Genomic DNA, 20,327 nt, shown 5'->3' on the forward strand with positions numbered 1-20,327 from the left:
GCTTAACCTGGAGTAATCTATTTTACTATGCATAAGAGAAACGTGGTCTGTCTGAAGCAAAGAGGGGGGAACAAGAAAAAAAACAAAACATTCAAAACATCAAGAGCCGGAATTCCGTACACGCACGTATATGGTCTAACATTCGCAGCAAAAAAAAACACACACACACACACACAGACGCATAAGCACTTGTTTTACTGAACATAAAATATATAGCGAGGGGCAACGCGATATAGAGAGAGGGGGAGAGAGAGCGTAAGTTTCCTTAACGAGAGAGGGGGAGGGGAGCGGCCTGACATCATCATCACAGATAGCAGCAGCCGAAGCACGATTTGCCTCCACAAGACGAGCGACGTAAAACACCGCACGCAGACGTTGTGTTTAGCGTTTGGGCCTTTCTTTACTCGATCTATGGAACGTTTACCAGCCTGAGGAACATCCGAGGATATGGCAGGTCGGTGTCCGAACGATTTACCTTTTTTTGTGACCAGTTTATTTATTGTTTTTGTTTTGTTTTGCGTCCCTGTCGCCATTAGTTTACGCGCGTCACAACGTTTCTAGGCCTCCGATATGGGCCGTCATCAACAATATAAAAGAAGTAACTCTCGTGTGTGTGTGTGTGTGTGTGTGTGTGTGTGTGTGTGTGTGTGTGTGTGTGTGTGTTTATACGTACGTGAACTAGCACATTTCATTTTCATGCTTTCCTCTGTCTTTTCGGGCGAGTCTCTTATTTATTCGCTAGTGCACCACCGACGATCTGTGTGTGTGAGTGAGAGAGATAGCTGGTCTGGGTTTTTAAAGGTTATGATGATCGGCTGTTATAATTTTTAGTAGTAGTATTAGTAATATTATGGGTTTAATTATTAGTGGTAGTATTTCTGGTGTTTACATTATTCTTGTTGCACTTTAGTACGGCAGCATGTCTATTTCCCCACCGTTCGTGGAATCTGTATTTATTTTAGTAAAAAGTGAATTAACACACACACACATTCGAGTTTTTAACGAAATATAAATATGTATTATCGAATGAACGTTTTTAACTCAATATATATTGTTTATACACTTATATATACTTATATATACATACAGATATATACACATGACTATGTGTGTGTATATATATATATATATATATATATATATATATATATATATATATATATAAACAGAATATGTTGGAGTTAAAAAATGTTCAATCTCAAGAGACAATGGACACCCCCTGTAAGAGTAGCAGCGCGTGTAATTGTGAGGCAAGGCTGCACAAGCACCAACCACATCTCTTCTAAATCCGCACTGCTTGGGTCCAGTGGTAAGGAGAAATACTAGATGACTGGAAACAATGCCGAGATAAGCGGAGAGCACATGCAGCAATGCAGCAGTGGCAGCACCCGGAATTCCTAAATGGTCACTCACCTTAGGACTAACAAGGCTCAACGTTGCTTAACTTCGGTGATCTAACGGGAACCGTTGTGCCAACATGAATTATGCCGAGGACATTCGATAATATATATTTATATTTAGTTTAAAACTAGTGTGTGTATATATAATATATATATATATATATATATATATATATATATGTGTGTGTGGGTGTTCTGAAAGTGTAAATCCATTTTCATTGAGCTTAATAAACCGTTGGAATTTTAAAATAATTGAATATATATATATATATATATATATATATATATATATATATATATATATATATAAACCTATATTTGTTTTAAGAAAACACACACACACTCACATATAGAATAATCGCACTTGAAAGGGTCACAGGTAGCGGCCGGAAATCTGCTTTGAACAAACGCTCTGTATTCCTTTACGCGAAAGATTAATAAAACGCAAACGTATATATAAATAACACAAACACGCTTATGCGTGTATTAAACATACACACACGCACGTGTGTGTGTGTGTGATTAACACACACAAACAAGCTTACACACACACACACACACATATATATATATATATATATATATATATATGCGTGTGTGTTTTGTGTGTATGTTAATATCCATATGATATTCAACTTCCTAAAATAATCGGAATTGAGCCGAATAAAGACAAAACTTTCGCACACAAAGAACTTAAAATCCAATCAGATAGAACTCATAACAATAAAAATTAAGATTACCTGCATTCGGTGTTTGTTATTACTTATATATATTTCGCATAAACGTTTAAGTCCATTATTTATTTATATACACACACATACACACAGTCGCTGTAAATGTGTCGATTTTATGAGCACATAGAGATCCTTTCATGTGTGTGTGCCTGGATATGCATAAATAATACGAATAATCTCTGGAAATTTTTCACACGCACACGTGTGTGTGCGTGTACAAACCGAGAAAATCTGAAAACCTGCTCATTTATGCATGTGTTTCGTAAACAAAATATTTGAAACGCGATGTGTGCGTGTATAAATATTTTTGTGCGTAATGTATGTGTATTGTAAATGTTATTTTTAAGCATATGCGTGAATGTGTTCGATGTTTATTGTGTCTCTGTGTGTTTATTACACACACACAACACATTGTGGAATGCACATTGTCAGAACACGCACACGTCGGCATAATCACGTTTACACACTGTTTCCCGTCAGATCACTGAAGTTAAGCAATGTTGAGCCTGGTTAATATCAGATGTGTGACCATTTGGGAATTCTAGGCGCTGTATGTGCTTTCCACTTATCTCGGCATTTGTTTCCAGTCGACCTGCCCCTCCACTTGCCACTAGTATTCAACAATGTCGACTCAGGAAAGGTGTGGTTGTAGATTGCGCAACACTTGCTACAAAATTTTTACGCGCAAGCACCCTTACCGTGGGTATCCATAGTCTGTCAACATTGACGGAAGCTTGTGTGTGTGTGTGTGTGTGTGTGTGTGTGCATGAGAGAGAGAGACTGAAAATTTAGAGTTAAATTCCATAAATTAAAAAAAAATATATTACCAGAAACGTACTTTTGAACAAGGAATACAGAATTTTTGGGTTTTTTTTTTTTTTATCAACGGATTTTCAAAAAATGGTTTATTTTATTAGGAAAATTGTACTGTTGTTTCTCTTGATCTGCCTCGTCAAGGGAGCAGTTATGCACAAGGTCGGTGTTTAATCTGGGGAGAATCCAGCTGCCTCAAAAAAGGGGTACTCTGGATAGGAACAAAAATACAATTCTCGGTCAGGAAGAACATCTCCTCCACAGACCGAGGGCATAAAAGGCAAAGTACAGCATCAGAACAGATACTGCACTGTGATCTTGGCCCGTGAGCTTTTTATCTGATTGGAATTGTTTTATAAATATTGATACTAATAGTTATATGGAGTTTGATTTGACGGTGTTATGCAATCAGTAATCTGAAATTATTTAAAAAGTTTAGTCATATATATATATATATATATATATATATATATATATATATGAGTTGCATATTATCAGAAAGGCTTCCTATGTATATATATGAACTTGACATATTTAGAACGACTGACAATAGTCGCGATATTTTAAACTCCTCATATGTCTTCGATGGTCGGTTTTCAATTTCACAATTTTCTACGTTCATAGTTTGTAAGTGGAGTCCTTTCCATTATCATTCGACCTGTGATTAAGTTTAGCTTCTCTCTCTCTCTCTCTCTCTCTCTCTCTCTCTCTCTCTGTGTGTATTTGTGTGTAGACTGTAGAGAGAGCACAGACATTCTCCTTCATATATGCATTAATACATACATATTTGTGTCAACCCCACGCATAGTGTACGTGTTTTTTTTTCTCGCGAGAACATGTTATTTTTAAAATTTTTATTTAACATGTTTGTTTGTTTGTTTGTTTTTTTATTAATAAAATACTTGCTGAAAATGCAAAAAGCAAGAAGTAGAATTTTTATACAAAACTTTTTTTTTTGTTTAAATTAGGTGCACTTTTTAATTTCATAAATATCTACAATGATACACTTCGGCTACGTCCTTCCACACACACACACACACACACACACATTCTGCGGGGGGGGGGGGGCTGGGAACACCAGCAAAGTGCTCGATTATAAAGAAAAAAAAATCGATATAAGAGGATAATATTTATTTAAAGAATTTACAGGTTAGGAATGGTGTCACATCTGACATAAGGGGACCAGTTTATGGTCGAAAAATATTAGATTCTCTTAGCCAAGTATTAAATATATACGTGGTAATTATCACTTCGTACACTCATGATTGCGTAAGCATTAAACGCTAGCGTCAGTAGGTAGAGAAATAAATTGTTTATTTTTTATTATAAAGCCTCTTTAATAAATTAAAATTAAGTCTTTTTATGGAATTAAAAACCCGCCAACTTTAACACAAAATGCAACATTTCGACTTCCGGTCGTTGAATCCTCTCTGACTGTTTACTATGTATGCTCGCTGACTTCGTATTTATATTCATTTAATTTTCCCCTTGTGTTCTTGTTTATTGCCGTTGGCCTTGTGTTCATTGCTGTTGGCCTTTAGGTAGAATGCCCGCTTACGAAGTCAAGCGTAGCTTTGTGATTGTGTTCGAATCTGTTGGACAGCAGTAATTAGAACTTTCTTCACTGATGATTTCCTAAGAGTGTAACACTAATGTATGTAGGTATAAAAATAATTGCTAATATTTATATCGGAAAAAAAAAAATGCAAGCATACGTCTGTCACTCGTATTCCTGTTTTGAATCGTCCTAGGTCTACCCGATCTGATGAATAATAATTACAAGGACACACGTGTAAGTGAATAACACATACACACACACACACGTTATAAATGAAATAACGAGCGTTCTCAATTACTTATGTAAAAGCAGATATTCATTTCAAAGAACACTACTGAAGTAAGAGAGATGTTCAAAAAGTAAAGCCCCTTATTTTTTTATTCCGCCCCCCCCCAACTGTTCAGAGAGTATTCCAATTTGTATTGTCATGATGACTGAACATTTGCATTTATGACCCGGAAGTTTCACCTCTGTTGCAGATAATCCAAGAAAGCAACCCTTGTTATGAACGAATCAGATGCGTCATTGAATTCCTGGCAAAAGTACATTGAGAATGGTGGTGATAGTGCAGAAATGTATATTCTGAGGCACAAGAATCGCTCGTTTTATGGGTACCAGTTCCATCTTCGGAGCACTTCAACGTTTTAATGAAAAAAATAGGAGGCTTTACATTTGGAACGACCTCGCTATATATGGCTGTAATCAGTCTTAGTGAAATCATAAAACAAAATACAAAAATAAAACAAAGATATATCCAAATTTCTTTTTCAAGCTTTTGGATATTCTATGGGTAACCTTCAAGAACCCCTACCATTTATTTATTTAAATTATATATATATATAATCTTATTTTGAAAATGTAACAAAAATTAGTCTCAATGATGGCGTATTTAAGTGATATGGGAAAACATATCTTCTCGTAGTCAACGAAACACGTGTAAGATGTAATATAGCGAACATTTAGGCGTCTGTCAAATAAAAAAAAATATGTAAAAAGAAAATAGTTTATATTCTAAACGCAAAGAACCAGAATTATTCTTGCGTGTATATATATATCTATGTATATAATTTTATTTTAAAAAATTGTTTTCTTTCCTTTATTGATTGAATAATGTTTAAAGTATAAATTTATGCGTAAACTTTAAGTATTTGCTTCAATAGAGCTCAATACGTAGGTAGAGCTAGTTAATATAACTTTTGAAATCACGACTCTATAATATATTAAAAAAAATTCTGGACAAATTATATATATATATATATATATATATATATATATATATATATATATATACACACACACACACACACACACACACACACACAGTAGGTTGGTGAAAAAAAAAAAATTTACCAAATACAGGGTGACCCAAAAATCCAAGACATTCAATTGTTTGTTTTTTTTCTTGTTTGTTTTTTGTTTTTTGTTTTTTTTTTGTTTTTGTTTTTTTAGCATTTTACAGTTAACGGAGAAAAAAAAGGCCAAAGACCCTAATGTTTTGTTGTGATGTTTTGAATATAATAAACTAGTTATGACCAAAGTTTAATTTAATTCGGACAAAACACTAAGAAACTGGGCCTAATTAGAGTTGGAGCTCCTTTTTTCTGGGTCACCTTGTATGTATGTATGTGTATATATATATATATATATATATATATATATACGTCAAAAACATTTTTGCATCAACATTATATATACTTTTTTTTAAATAGCACTCTACGTATGTGTTTACCTGCTCTACAGCCATCGGCGTTGTTTAACTGTACTTGGGCTCGAACCTTGAACCATAGATTCTATAGTCGAGTGTGTATACAGTTACGCTACGGGTCCCCTCTTCAAGTAAAATAAAATAAAACGCATGCATATAATATTTGTTTATGTCCTAAAAAATATGGACGTTGTTTCTTGGGATAAATTAATTCCTTGATCTCCTAGGAAAGGCTAATGCCGAATAAGTCATTATCGCAAAAAAAAAAAAAAAATGATCAATAATATATATATATATATATAAATATATATATATATCACCCACAACCAGCAGATTCGTTGTATCACAGCCTCTCGTAGCATATAGCATCCATTTATCTCTCCCTATGTATGTATTTATATCTCTTTTTCTTATTTTATTCTAGCTAGGGAGTGGGCCTTCTACCTAATACCTCGAAGTCACTCGCAATCTGAAACTGTTTAACCGTCCCTTAAAGTGCAGTTGTGAACCCCTTTGCACTTGGTACACCGGATAAATTTTATTTTTTATTATTTTTATTTTTATTTTTTTTCAGGAGTCCGGTTGCTCCTATAATTAATGAAATTATGGCGGTTTCCTAAGATTTCAGTTTCTTTTGTCTTGCATAAGACCCTAGTATGGCGTTGTATTTTCTCTTTCGGTTCTGTATAACCCAGTGTGTGTATGCATATATATATATATATATATATATAATAGGTGGGGGGGGGCACAGATTTGCCCGGGTGTAAAATGCGCCTAAATATATGTTAATTTGTTCAGATTTTTTTTATATATATTTTGGAGTCGTGATTTCAAAAGTTAAAAATAAGAAGTATTTGGCTGCCATCACCTAGAATCGAAACTGAACGCAAAACTGTAGCATTCAAACCCGGTGAAGTTATGAACGAAAAACTTTAAAAAATAAACGAAGATGAATGTACAAAATGTATAACGATTTTTTTTCAATTTTGATCCAATTTTGACCTCTTAAAAACTATTTTAATCGGTTAAAGACCCATACAAGAACAATCCATAAAAATCCAATCATTTGAGAACCCTAGCGCCACTCTGCGACTTTAGTTTCGAACGAGATAATTTTAACGTATGAAGACAGACACACCTATAACCTTTTATGTATTGGATGAAAGAGAGAGGGGGGGGGGAGAAAGCACTTGAATGCATTCCAGACACTATCCTTGAGTGTCTTAGGTCTCTATAAATTGCGTTTGTCAGGACAACCTGGCACGAGGACATTTTCTTTACATACAAACACTTATTAAATATTCAAAATCACATAGTCTTGACAAAGTTCAAAATAGACTTTGTAACTTAGTGGGGGATGCCTTTTTCTCTTCCCTGCAACCTCTTTCCCACAGAAGAGACGTTGCGAGCCTGTCTCTGCTTTATCGTTATTTTCATGGCAAGTGTTCAGCAGAGCTTCAATCTATGGTCCTCCCTTGCCAAACTTTCACGAAAAACACTCGTCCATCTGAAACCACTATCAACAATTTCCAACACTCTTTATCTGTGTCTAAACCTAAATGTTTACTGTAGATTCCATGAGCAAAGCTTCTTAGAACACTCTTCAGTTTGCCTGTTTCCAGCTTACTATAATCTGATTTTCTTCAAGTCCAACGTAAACAAGTTCTTGATGAACCGTCCCTCTAAGTAACTCAATTTACAAAATTCCCTCTACCTATGTTTACTTCGCTATAATCGCATTGACTAATTTATACCCATTAATCCTTATCCTCGAGTAGGCCCCGGGGCTTCATATGTGGTGTTTCCTATGTAAAAAAGCAGCTTAAATAATGTCTAAGTAAGGCTTATGTTTCCTTAATTGATAGTAGGAAGCTTGATTCTCCACCAGATTAGATGAATTCTTGTCCTGCAATCCGTAAAGACCAAGAGACCACAAGAAAAATTAAATCGTCAATTAGGGAGGCAAAAATAATGTTCTCAATTTTTTTTTTTTTTTTTTTTTTTACTAAGTCAGTGTTAAGCGGAACTTAAATGGAATATTCGAATATCTGTGTTTCATGTAGAGGTCAAGTGTTTATTCTAGGAAAAGGACTCGTTTAATTTCTGAGAATCTAAACTGAATTAAAATGAAAAATGGATAATAAGCTTCGTTAAGTTTCACTGAGAGGCTGTAATATAACGAAACAGCTGCATGTTTGTAATTATGTATGTCTGCGTTACTTTAATGTATAAAGTATACAGTAGAACCCCGAGATACGGCATTTAAAATTAGTAACAAAATACAGTATATAATAAAATAACATAAATAATACAACAAGGCGGGGCAAATACCGTAAACATGGACCGGAAAAATTCGTATTCCACATCGTAACCTAAAAAAAAAAAACGTGTCCTAGGGCCACTGTATCCTGGGGCTCTAGTATAGTTCTCTTTCTTTATCGGATAGAATTTAAAGAGGACAGCAGTCCAAGTTTTGAATCCTGCGACCACGAGGATTATTCTTAAGATAAAACGTATATGTACTTAAATACTGAAAAATATTTACTAGGAATATATGTATAATTATATATGTTCCTGTCTTTAAAAGACGAAGAGTGTCTGCGGCTGTTAACATTTATTTATCTTTGTAATACATATACCGGGTCCGCCGATCTGACTACATTATTTTCATTAATATCCGTGTGAAAGGTATTAATGCAAAGATCCACCGGTTAGCTACAGTTTAAATACTAGATTGGACTGAACTCTCAAGCCTTGGTTATGCACTATCTTAGATGGATATCTCCTAAATAATGCTAATTTTTCGTCGCTGTATTTTTATGTCGGTGTAGTTTCCGGTCATCCTATATTTCTCTTTGCCATTGAAATTAAGCCATCCAGGTATTCGATGTTGTTTACCTGTATGCTTTGTCTTTTGGGCTAGGACGAAGGTGTAGCATCTGTTCTCATGCTACGCTTAGTCTCTCTTACCTTCCGTCACTGAAGCAATAGTTCTTATAGACTGGCCCAACTTTTATTTTTCAATCCGGAGTCATCCTTTTTTGGTGAAGCTGGATTTTCCCTACATTAAAAAGCGACCTTGTGTCTTACTTTTTCCTACTTGCTGTAAATAGACACTCTAAACTTTTACTGCAGGCATCCATTGTCTCTTGAGATTGAAAGGAGGCCAAGTAACTTGTATGTGTGTATATATATATATATATATATATATATATATATATATATATATATATATAATCACAAGCAGGGAGGCGCGGGATTGAATGAGATTCAACGAATGTTTTACAAGCACATATTTTTCTTGCCATCAAACTTTGTGAAATCGATTATTTTCTAATCAAATCGATTATCTGCTCTAGTTGTGGACCCATCACGATGGATCGGGGGTAAGCCTCATATGCCTCGTCACATTTACTTAGATCACAGTAGATTGAAGTCTATATTGCACTATAGAAAACTTACTGTTGATTTTTCAAAATTGTTTTTACATATCATGACTTGAATTAAATGTTTAAATGCAAAAGTCAAACATCAGCTTTCAATTGGACTCTAAACAAAAATATTAATTTCCAACGAATACCTGTCATATCAAAGAGTCTACTGTTGATTTTATTTGCCGGTTCTTTCTGCTTGTGTGGTAATAACACTTCTCAAAGGCACTTGCGATGTTAGGCTGTATAAGTTGTTAGCTTTGGTCTAAATCGCTTGTTTCATTTTATCGGATTTTTTCGATTATCGATACTTATTGAAGGCATTCCGATAGAAAACTGCCAGATATATGGTCCTGGATATGACCTTAAACTATATCCAATGGTGAGGCTCCAACTTGGGAGTGTGGAGCCACCCTTTAATTACCATTGCTCCTCGGTACTGTACTTGCAATAACCATTATCCCTGAGTGGCTCCCGGACCTTGATAAGTGGTGACCACCGTGTAAAAAAAAAAAAAAACCGGAGTGGTAGTACCTGTTAGGGTCTCAACTATGCGTTAAATAGAAACCGACTTGAAAACGACAAATATATTCTATTAAACTGTTCTTCAAAATCTTTGGAATCGGCATTAAATAACCCGAAAAAGGTTGATATGCCATAAAACAAACAAAAACAACAAAACAATCAATCAGCCAGATACATAGAGTACATTTGCGTGAAATTTCATAAAAATCGACCCAGCCATTTCTGAGTCCATATGAAACGAACTCACACACACACACACACACACACACACACACACACACACACACACATGGACAAAGTTCCTTTTATTTAATAGTAGATAGATAGATCTTACGTGTTAGTGTCCTAGATTATAGCATATTTATATTTAGTTATGAAAACATTATTAGCTACATAATTGCATACATATTTCTACTGCTTTCCCCCCCCCTTTTTGAGAAGCAGCGGATCCAGACTTTAATTGCTCTTCCTTTTAGACAGTTTTTTTTTTTTTTTTTTTGTTTGGAAAAATATTATAATAAAGCAAAAGAAAGCAATAACAACAAATATAAGAAAGGGGTCGACAGTTAAAATGGAGCGGGAGAAGAGTGCTTAAAATCTGGGAGGTATTCTGATATGTAGTCAATGTTTGTATCAATAAATATATTATAGTACATATACTCGTAAGGTCATGACCTCAATCAAATGTATGGGCGCGCAGAAACGAGGATGTACAAAGGAGTCAAAGTGAAATAGACTCTTTACTTTTTTATAGCTAATTTGCGGTTTTGAGGGAAAATAACAATAGCGCACCTCCTTACATTTCAGGTGTATGATAAAAATTAAAGCAAACTCTTTCTCCAAGCTATAGTCGTCAAATGGGGTAAAAATTGGAATCCGTACATCTTTTGTTTGTTTTAAAATAGTTTTGATTAATGAGAATACGTAAAAAAAAAAAAAAAAAAAATTCAAGTCCAAGAAAAAACGGTTTTACAGATAAAATCAACGGAAATATTTCCAGAGAACGACTAAAAAAATATATAAATCTGATAAAACCTCGATTTTAAAGATTTTTCGAAAAAAAATTAGCTGCCTTAATAATGGTCTTTCTCTCGTTATTTATTTTTGTATTTATTTATTTTTTAAAATTTTGTTATTTATTTTTTTTGTATGCAGGGCCAAAAATTTTACATTACGTATTTTAAGTTGAAATTTCCATAGTCTTTCGCATCTAGAGGTTCTACTCTTTTTCTCTATCAATCGGGCCATGATCAAAGTGTAGTATCTGTTCCTCAAATGCTGCACTTCAATTTCCTGTTCTCAGTGAGTGGAGGAGAAATCCTTTAGGACGGAGACAATTTTTATTTTTTGTTCTTTTTCCCCCCATTAAAAAAAAAAAATGACCCTCGTGTCTAACTCTATCCCGTGGGGAGGCACTGCAAATAGGTACTCTCTCTCACACACACACACACACACTCACACACACATGTATATACATATATGTTAGCAATTTGGTGAAAAATTTACTGATGAGGATGGATTGCAACGTCGTTGCTGATGCTGCGTATTCGATGTTTATCGTTCTAATTGGTTTGTGATCGTTCGTCGTGCTTGTATTGCTAATTAATGCTCCTTTGCTTTAGAAGGTTCATTTCCGGTAAAAATGCAGCGTTTAGCGATTTCTGACAGTCTTCGGACGAGGATCGAGGTGAAGCACCTGTTCTGTTTTCGCAAATTTCCTCTTCACTCGATTACTTTAAAAATTGTCCCAATTTTTCTGCACACATTTGAAGCGACTTCGCATCTAACTTTCCGGTCTTTTAGCAGACAGGTAAATAGTGAATATCCGACATGTCTACCCCCACCCTTTTCGGAGGAGGAGGAGGTCGGTGTATTTTTTTTTTACAGTGATCACCACTTATCAAGGCCCGGAAGCCACTCAGGGATAAGGGTTATTGCAAGTACATTACGTTAGTGTGGAGATTTAATGAAGTGTTTACTTAAGGGGGCGGTTCATTAGGAATTTGTTAACATTGGACTTGAAGACATCCAAGTTGTAGTCCGGTGGGAAGCAGGCAGACGGAACAGAGTTCCACAGGCGTGCAGTTCTAAGAAAATTTCAATTATTGCATGTTGTCTGTCCGAGTACATTGCATATTAGTTTTCCTTGGCCTTCGGGACAAGATCAAAGTGTAGTATCTGTTCTTCAGATGCTACACTTAAATTTCTTGTTCTCTGTCAATGGAGGAGAAATCCTTCACGAATGAGACAATTTTTATTTTTGTTCCTTTTTTCCACAAATTAAAACGACCCTGGTGCCTAACTCTGTCCAGTGGGGAGGCATTGTAAATAGGAAAAAAATAGTGTTTTATCGGTAGCCTTTGATCATAAAAAAGTATATTTATAACGTGAGATTAGATTATAGAACAATCCTTTATCAAATGAGTGAAATCTAAATGTCTGGCAACAGCGACATAAGATAATTTTCACTCACTTGCATTTGTTATTACTTCTGTTACAGAATCTTTATATATATATATATATATATATATATATATATATATATATATTAATGGCCTGGCAAGGCCACAGGGAAGACAATCTAAGCAACAAAACTGAAGCTGGACACTAATAAATATATATATATATATATATATATATATATATATAAACGAGCAAACAGTTATAAAATATGTTAAACACTTTGAAATGAGTTAAAAAATAACATTAAATCTGAAAAGGAAAGACTAGATAAGTGGATAGTCCTTAATCCGCGGAGTTTCGAATAAATACTTTCCTTCTCATCAGAGGGTAGGAATTAGCAAAATGCGGGATCGGATTTTGCATGCAAAAGTATTTATGAAACAACAAGTAAGTCAACTCTTACTTGAAAACAAAAGTGAAGCAGAGGGAATATGGTGAAGAAAAAGGTGATTACACATGAATGGATAGTCTGGTAGAAGATAAATAATCAAGTGACGGTAAAATCCATATATATATATATATATATATATATATATATACTAGCGAAAGTACCCGTCGTTGACTGGGTTCAAAAACGGCCTACAGAAAATGGACTCTGTTTTATGAAAGTATGATAGGTTATGAAAAGGAAGGGTTGTAAAGAGATAGCTTCGAATTTGGGAGTATCAAAACCAAAGCAAAATATGATGAAAGTAAAAATAAAATAGATAAACCCCATAATTTATTATACCATACCTGTTTACACAGAAACACTTATCACAATATTCTGTGCATCTATATAAAAAAACCTTGTTAAACTTTGATATATTTCCATTCTATGGAGGCCAGGCGCGAACGAACACTTACTTTTATTATACCATATTTCTTCAAACTGAATCATAATTATCAAAGTATACTTACGTATATAGATATGAAACGTCTTTATTAAAGTCTGTGCCTATTCCCATTCTATGGAGGCCAGGCGCGTACGCAGACCCCACAATTTTATTATACCATCCCTATTTAAGTTAAAAAAATACTTATCAAAGTAGTATTATGTACATCTATATCAAAAACACTTGTAAACTTGTTTTTTTTTTTAATTTTAAAATTTTTTATTTTCATACTTTGTGGACCAGGAGCGAATGCAGACCCCACAATTTTAATGAACCACTGTTCTGCCAGATTAAACATATCCATTCCTGTGTCTCGACACATTTATCATTATATGTAATCAATTTTTTAAATAGTCAGCCATATAGGAGCCTATTCGTGACCAGACACACACATACACACACACATTCAGCTTATATATATATATATATATATATATATATATATATATATACATATATATATATATATAATGCAAATTTGGCCATATTTTATTTCAAAATATAGGTGCTTTTTCACCAATTGTTATAAAGTTTTCACCATAGAATAGTATTATAATCTTCAAAAAGCCTGCAGATTATCGTGTAGTTTCGTCCCATTAAATCAAAGATATTAGCATTTCAACATTCGATTTTACTACCAGTGTATATATATATATATATATATATATATATATATATATTGCTTTTTTGGCAATTTTATAAGTTTCAAGTCTCGCGACTATTGATAAGAAATTAACAAATGAATGCTCGTTGGAAAGGTAATGGCCTGAATTGTATAGTCGGCTTTGTTACATTTGCCCTGACGGTCGCACATCCAGATTGTATTTTTGGCACGTTTTTACAGTCATAAAATGTTTCAAATTAAGTCATTTATTTTCCTAGTTTTGCATATGAATTATAAAATATCTTGTATTTCCCCCAACACTTCTGGCCTTGGAGAGTAGACTAAAACTTGCTGATATGGTTTCAAATGATCTTAAACACAGCCAAAGGAGACTTGATTACAAATATTTCTCATATGTTATATCTCCCCTCTTTGGTTTTCATGCATAAAGTAAATTTTACAGTGTATAAGGAATATTTGATAGTGCAAGATATTCATATTTCCAAAAGAGGGGAGATTTAACATGAGAAATATTTGGAAGCAAGTCACCCTTTGCTGTTATTTCAGATCATTTGAAAACATATAAGCAAATTTTAGTCTCCCCTCCATCAAGGCCAGATGTTTTGGGGAAATATATTTTGGCGCGAACGCGATATTCCAACTACATGTCATTAAATAGTTCTCTAATTGATATAAACGCCCACCAATATGGCGTAAGTATTTCATTTCCTTCTGTCTCTATGTTAATTAACCGTAACCTAGTGGGAAAATGCTAGCCTATAACGCCAAATGTGGCTATATGACTACGTTCAGATCTCTCGACCATCAATAATTATCACTTCCTTCACTGATGGTTATATAAGCATAGAACACTCGTGTCTGTAGGAATGTATTTGTTTATTTGAAAAAAATATTGTAGTTATATATATTTTCATACTTTACGATTTTACTCTTAATTATCGGGCGCTAAAAATATATGCACAATATATTATATTACCTTTTATAATATACATGTATACATACAGAAATAATGCATTAAATATATATTATTACTAGTACGTGCAGACGGCAACATAGATTGGAACTAAATGAGGATCCCTCTGTACGCATACACTCAGCCTTTAACAGCATTACAATTTTATTCTAAAGTTTTAAGTCATAAAGTAAAGGGATACTTTCGTTGTTTTAGATATAAAGAACAAACGCAAGCCCTACGGTATTTTCTGTACCGTGTGCATGTAAAAAAAAAAAATAACCGAATTACTTGTGCAAAATGTTATAAATATTATTATCAAATGGATATTATAAAGTTTTATCATCCATGAAGTTTTATCCCCTCCCTTCTCCTCCTCAAATCAACATATTAGAGCATCCCTGTAGTCGTCTGGTCACTGTAGATCGCAGTGTAATGCTGTTCCCGTGTAGTTCTAGGAGGTCCGCCCTCTCACGCTTTGCCTTCTCGGTTGGTTTATTGCTAATAGCTCGAGACACTCTTACCGGGGAATGCCGGAGGGGCTGCCCCGACACTTTTTACAGGTCAGAGTGCTTTGCCTCGACGCGCGCTCACTTCTTAATGCCATTTTCCGACCCTGGTGTCTAAGTTCTTGCAGTGGGAGTGGGGCTAAATAACCCCTCGGTGTCTTCTGTTTCACCGAAAAATTGGAAAACCCCGGTGTTAAGATACGGAATGTGACAGATTCATCAGCCGAAGTTTGAATCCTGTATCCTTACGCATATGACGCTCTCCCTTCAAAAAGGGGTCATTTTTTTTATTATTTACAATAATACTTATTAGTAGGGCTGTGACAACAGCATATTCTTTTTACCGTTTTGACTCTTGAGTAAAGATCCGTTAATATCTCATATGTTTTTAAATATACTGATGTGGTTCTCGTTTGATTGACCGTGTTTTACTGTCAGATATATACTGGAGTCAAAATAATGACAACAATATGCTGTTGTCACAACCCTACTTATTAGGCACGAAATTCTTAGAAGAAATGAAAATGAGTATATATATATATATATATATATATATATATATATATATATATATATATATATTACAAAGGAATCGCCACTTATCAAGACCCGGAGGCCACTCGAGGATAAGGGTTATCGTGTGTACAATAATCCATGGGATAATATCATAGAAATCGTTAGTAATGAAAATTTGGTAGATTGGATTACTTAACTGGGCGGTTCATCAAAAATTTGTTTATTTTGGACTTGAAGACAACCAAGTAGTAGTCAGCTAGGAAACAAGCAAACGAAAGAGAGTTCCACAGGCGTGCAGTTCTAAGAAAGAAGCTTTTTTCATGGAATAAAATGTATTATTGATTTTCAGTAGCGAGTTTCATCGTTAGAGCTGTGTTTAGCGTAACAGTCTCTTCCCTCAAATAAAGATTTTTTTTTTATTCAATTTTTAACATTATATAATCAATTCTTTATTCTGCAATATTTTAAGTTATACATTTATTATATTTTGTATTAGAATATCTTTTCCTTTTCTTTTCCAGTTTTAACAACTGATCCTTTACTTTTCCATGTTTAAGCTTAACCATATTACTTTTCATGCTCGCATTTTTCTATTGTAATATTTACATTGTTTATATATATATATATATATATATATATATATATATATATATATATATATACACACACTGTGTGCTTGAAGTATTTCTGGTGGTGAATGAGAACGTTAGCTAGGATCAGTACAGACTACCAAAGGTACAGTGACATGGATGACCATAGACCCCCACCCCCGACAATAAAGAAACCCTTGAGTGGCGTTGTGCCTAATTTTTTGCTTTTCTGTTTTGTTTTAAACATTTCAACAATAAAAAATATGTAACTCAAAGTGTAGTATCTGTTCTTATAGTACATTTCAATTTTTTGTTTTAGGTTAGTGGAGGAGAAATCTTCACGGCTAAGGCATTTTTTTTGTTGTTTTTATTTTTGTTCCTTTTCTCCACATTAAAAAAAAAACGAACTTTGTGTCTAACTCTGCCCTCGTGTGTGTGTAGGTGGGGGTGTAAAGTAAATAGGAACCTTGGCAGCGAAAGTCCCCTTCTCAAAAAGAATGCGAAAGTGGGGTCGGCAAACGGAAGAAATGTAAGGATAGCCGGAAGTTGTGAGTCATCGAATTTTATAACTGATATAAAGCAATATTCGATTATAAGATCAGTTATCTATTATTGTTTTAAAGTGTATCGCAAAGGACATTGAAGTGTCTAGTGTGTGCAATATCTGTTTTGATATATATCAAAGTTATTTGCTTTCGTTTTGTTATACGTTTTGAACGAATCAGTTACTTATACATAAGTGCATTTTTACCTAAATGCGAGCGATATATTTCCTTTGTACCAAGTTCGTACCCCTAAATGGGGAGCGGCATATGTATTTTTTTTTTTAAATATAATTATCCACTGACACATGTTTCGTCGTCTACGACTCATCAGAGCGGCTTGCTGCGGGGGAGAGCTCGGCCGATCTATAAATACGCTTAAATATATTTTAATTCATGCAAATTTCGTCTTTATTATTACAGAGCACATTCTTTATTGAAAATTATATAGTACCTAATACATAGTATTGATTTTTAAAAGATGAAAGGAAAATGATTTGGGTGGAATGAATTAGAATCGAAACCAAAGCACTTAATACCCCGGCCGCGTTCCGTACCGTTTGAGCTATCGAAAGACAGATAAGATATTTAAGTAAACCAATTAATCAGCATGAGCACTACGTACACGTCTACAACATATTTTTTTTATGTTTATTAAACACGGTAAAGTGAGGTTTTGAAAAGCCAGTTCATTTTGGCTTACAAACAATGCCTGAGCAGCCCAATAAGCACTCACCGGCAGGGAATATAACAGTTAAAATATATGTATGCATATACCGATATGCATGTTCGCATTAACTAGAAAAGCAGATATACCAAGACAATACAACTCAATCTGCGTGTGTGTGTGTGTGTGTGTGTGTGTGTGTGTGTCTGTGTGTGTGTGTGTGTGGAGGAGGGGGTTATTGGTACTGTTGTTGAAGATTTAAATGAGTGTAAGTATTTAATTTGAGTAAATGGTAAATACGGAATCGTAAAATCTGATCATGTATGAATTTGATTCTATTGTTTGAATCTATACGATGTTTATATGCATGTCGGCATTTTCCCTACAATTCTCTCCGATTTGTTTGTGTTCGTCAATAATCATTCATATTACCGCCATAAATTGTTTTAAAGATATTACAGGTGGAAAATACCCCCCCCATTACTTTCGCTTTACTGCTTATTTAAGATTTAATATTATGCGTTCAAGCAAATGCCGATCCAGAGAGAAACAGCCATGACAAAACTAGTTCCTTGGCCTTCGGGACAAGATCAAAGTGTAGTATATGTTCTTCAGATGCTGCACTTCAATTTCTTGTTCAGTCAGTGGAGGAGAAATCCTTCACGACTGAGACAATTTTTATTTTTGTTCCTTTTCTCCACGTTAAAAAACGACCCTGGTGTCTAACTCTGTCTCGTGGGGAGGCATTGTAAATAGGAACAGCCATCTTTGTTTAGTCGGTTAGCAACGTAAACAAAGATGGTTTCCTTGTTCAGAATCGATATTCACGCGAACTTAAAACTTTTATTAAATATTGCGGGTTTTTTTTTTTAATTTTATTTATATATATATATATATATATATATATATATATATATATATATATTTTTAACGCAAATTTATAAACGGGCAGTGACGTGCAGATAACTTTTGTAGAGCAGGTGCTCAAGTGAGAAAAATAAAAAGGCAAAAATATAGAAACGAACAGTCTCGGTAGGGTACAGGTCTATAATTCATACCTCTGAGAAGGGAACTTTTAAAATGGGAATAAAAGAGGCAGATGCTTGAGCACCACTAGTACCCCCCCTCCCGTCTGCACGTCCATGCTAAGCGTTATCACTTGTCAAGAATCAATGGCACCCCGAGGATAATAGTTAGGTGGACAGCGAGACACCTTGATGATTGGTAATGATGGCGATGGTGATCGAAGACAATTTAATTATTTAAGAAAGCGGTTCAACAAAGATTTGCTTTACACTGGGCTTGAAAACGACCATGTTGTACTTAGCTGGGGAGTAATCCGGCGGTATTGTGTCCCAGTCCCACAGACGGACAATTCTCGGTAAACAAAAATAAACTGGTTTTAATTGATTTCCCAACTGTTTGCTTTCGAAATAATTTATATCGATAAAAGTAAATATTAGCACACACACACACACACACACATATATATATATATATATATGTATGTGTGTATGAGATTGTGATAGAAGTAAAAAAAAAAACACGCACACACAAACAAAAAAACGTCTAAACTAAACCGTCGTCGCTTTTTTTTTTTTTTTTTTTTTTTTAGCTGTACTCTGTGTTATATTATTATACAGGCGCTTTTTTCTTCCCTCTGCCTTTTCGATTCGTCTGTCTTCTTCGTAAATTCTCTCCTGTCTTTACTCACATAAAAAAAAAAAAAATTATTAAAAAAAATAAGTAAATAAATAACGTTGCCGTGTACAGTTCGTTCAAAGAAACCATGCGTTTCCAGTGCCATAGAAGCGGGGGGGGGGCGTATTTTTCTTTGTATATCGCAAAAATCGAGCGGCTCTTGTTTGACGTTCCTATGGCTTTCTAGCGTAAAAGGAACTAAATAACGATTGGCGTTTGCAAACTGATAATATTTGGGGGTTAAATCATCTAATATTTTTCACATCATAGTTCTTCCTATGTCTAAAATATCACGAGCATATTCCTCTGAATCATATTGGTCCCTAATTGAAGGAAGATTCATACACAGTATCCAACTCTCTCTCTCTCACACACAGTGTAAGAGTGCCTGCGATTAAATATTTGTGTGTGTGTATAATATATATATATATATATATATATATATATATATATAACGTGCGTATGTGTGCTTATGCAAATGTATGTGCCTATATATATATATATGTGTATGTATTAATGTGTGTATATATATGTATTAATGTGTGTATATATATGTATTAATGTGTGTATATATATGTATTAATGTGTGTATATATATGTATTAATGTGTGTATATATGTATTAATGTGTGTATATATATGTATTAATGTGTGTATATATATGTATTAATGTGTGTATATATATGTATTAATGTGTGGATATATATGTATTAATGTGTGGA

General features: G+C 34.2%; 1 protein-coding gene across 1 annotated transcript in view; it reads left to right on the forward strand.

The window, feature by feature from the left end:
• Window positions 1-280: 280 nt before the first annotated feature.
• LOC145291948 (semaphorin-2A-like) overlaps window positions 281-20,327 on the forward strand; it is a 1,232,857-nt gene continuing 1,212,810 nt past the window's right edge. Inside the window, exon 1 of the mRNA XM_080137876.1 lies at window positions 281-454. The gene's annotated coding sequence lies outside the window, so the exon portion shown is untranslated. The remainder of the gene's footprint in view (window positions 455-20,327) is intronic.

Source organism: Euprymna scolopes, chromosome 13 (assembly GCF_053919585.1).
Source record: "Euprymna scolopes isolate OS-2025 chromosome 13, ASM5391958v1, whole genome shotgun sequence".
In the NCBI taxonomy this organism is placed as follows: Eukaryota; Metazoa; Mollusca; class Cephalopoda; order Sepiida; family Sepiolidae; genus Euprymna; species Euprymna scolopes.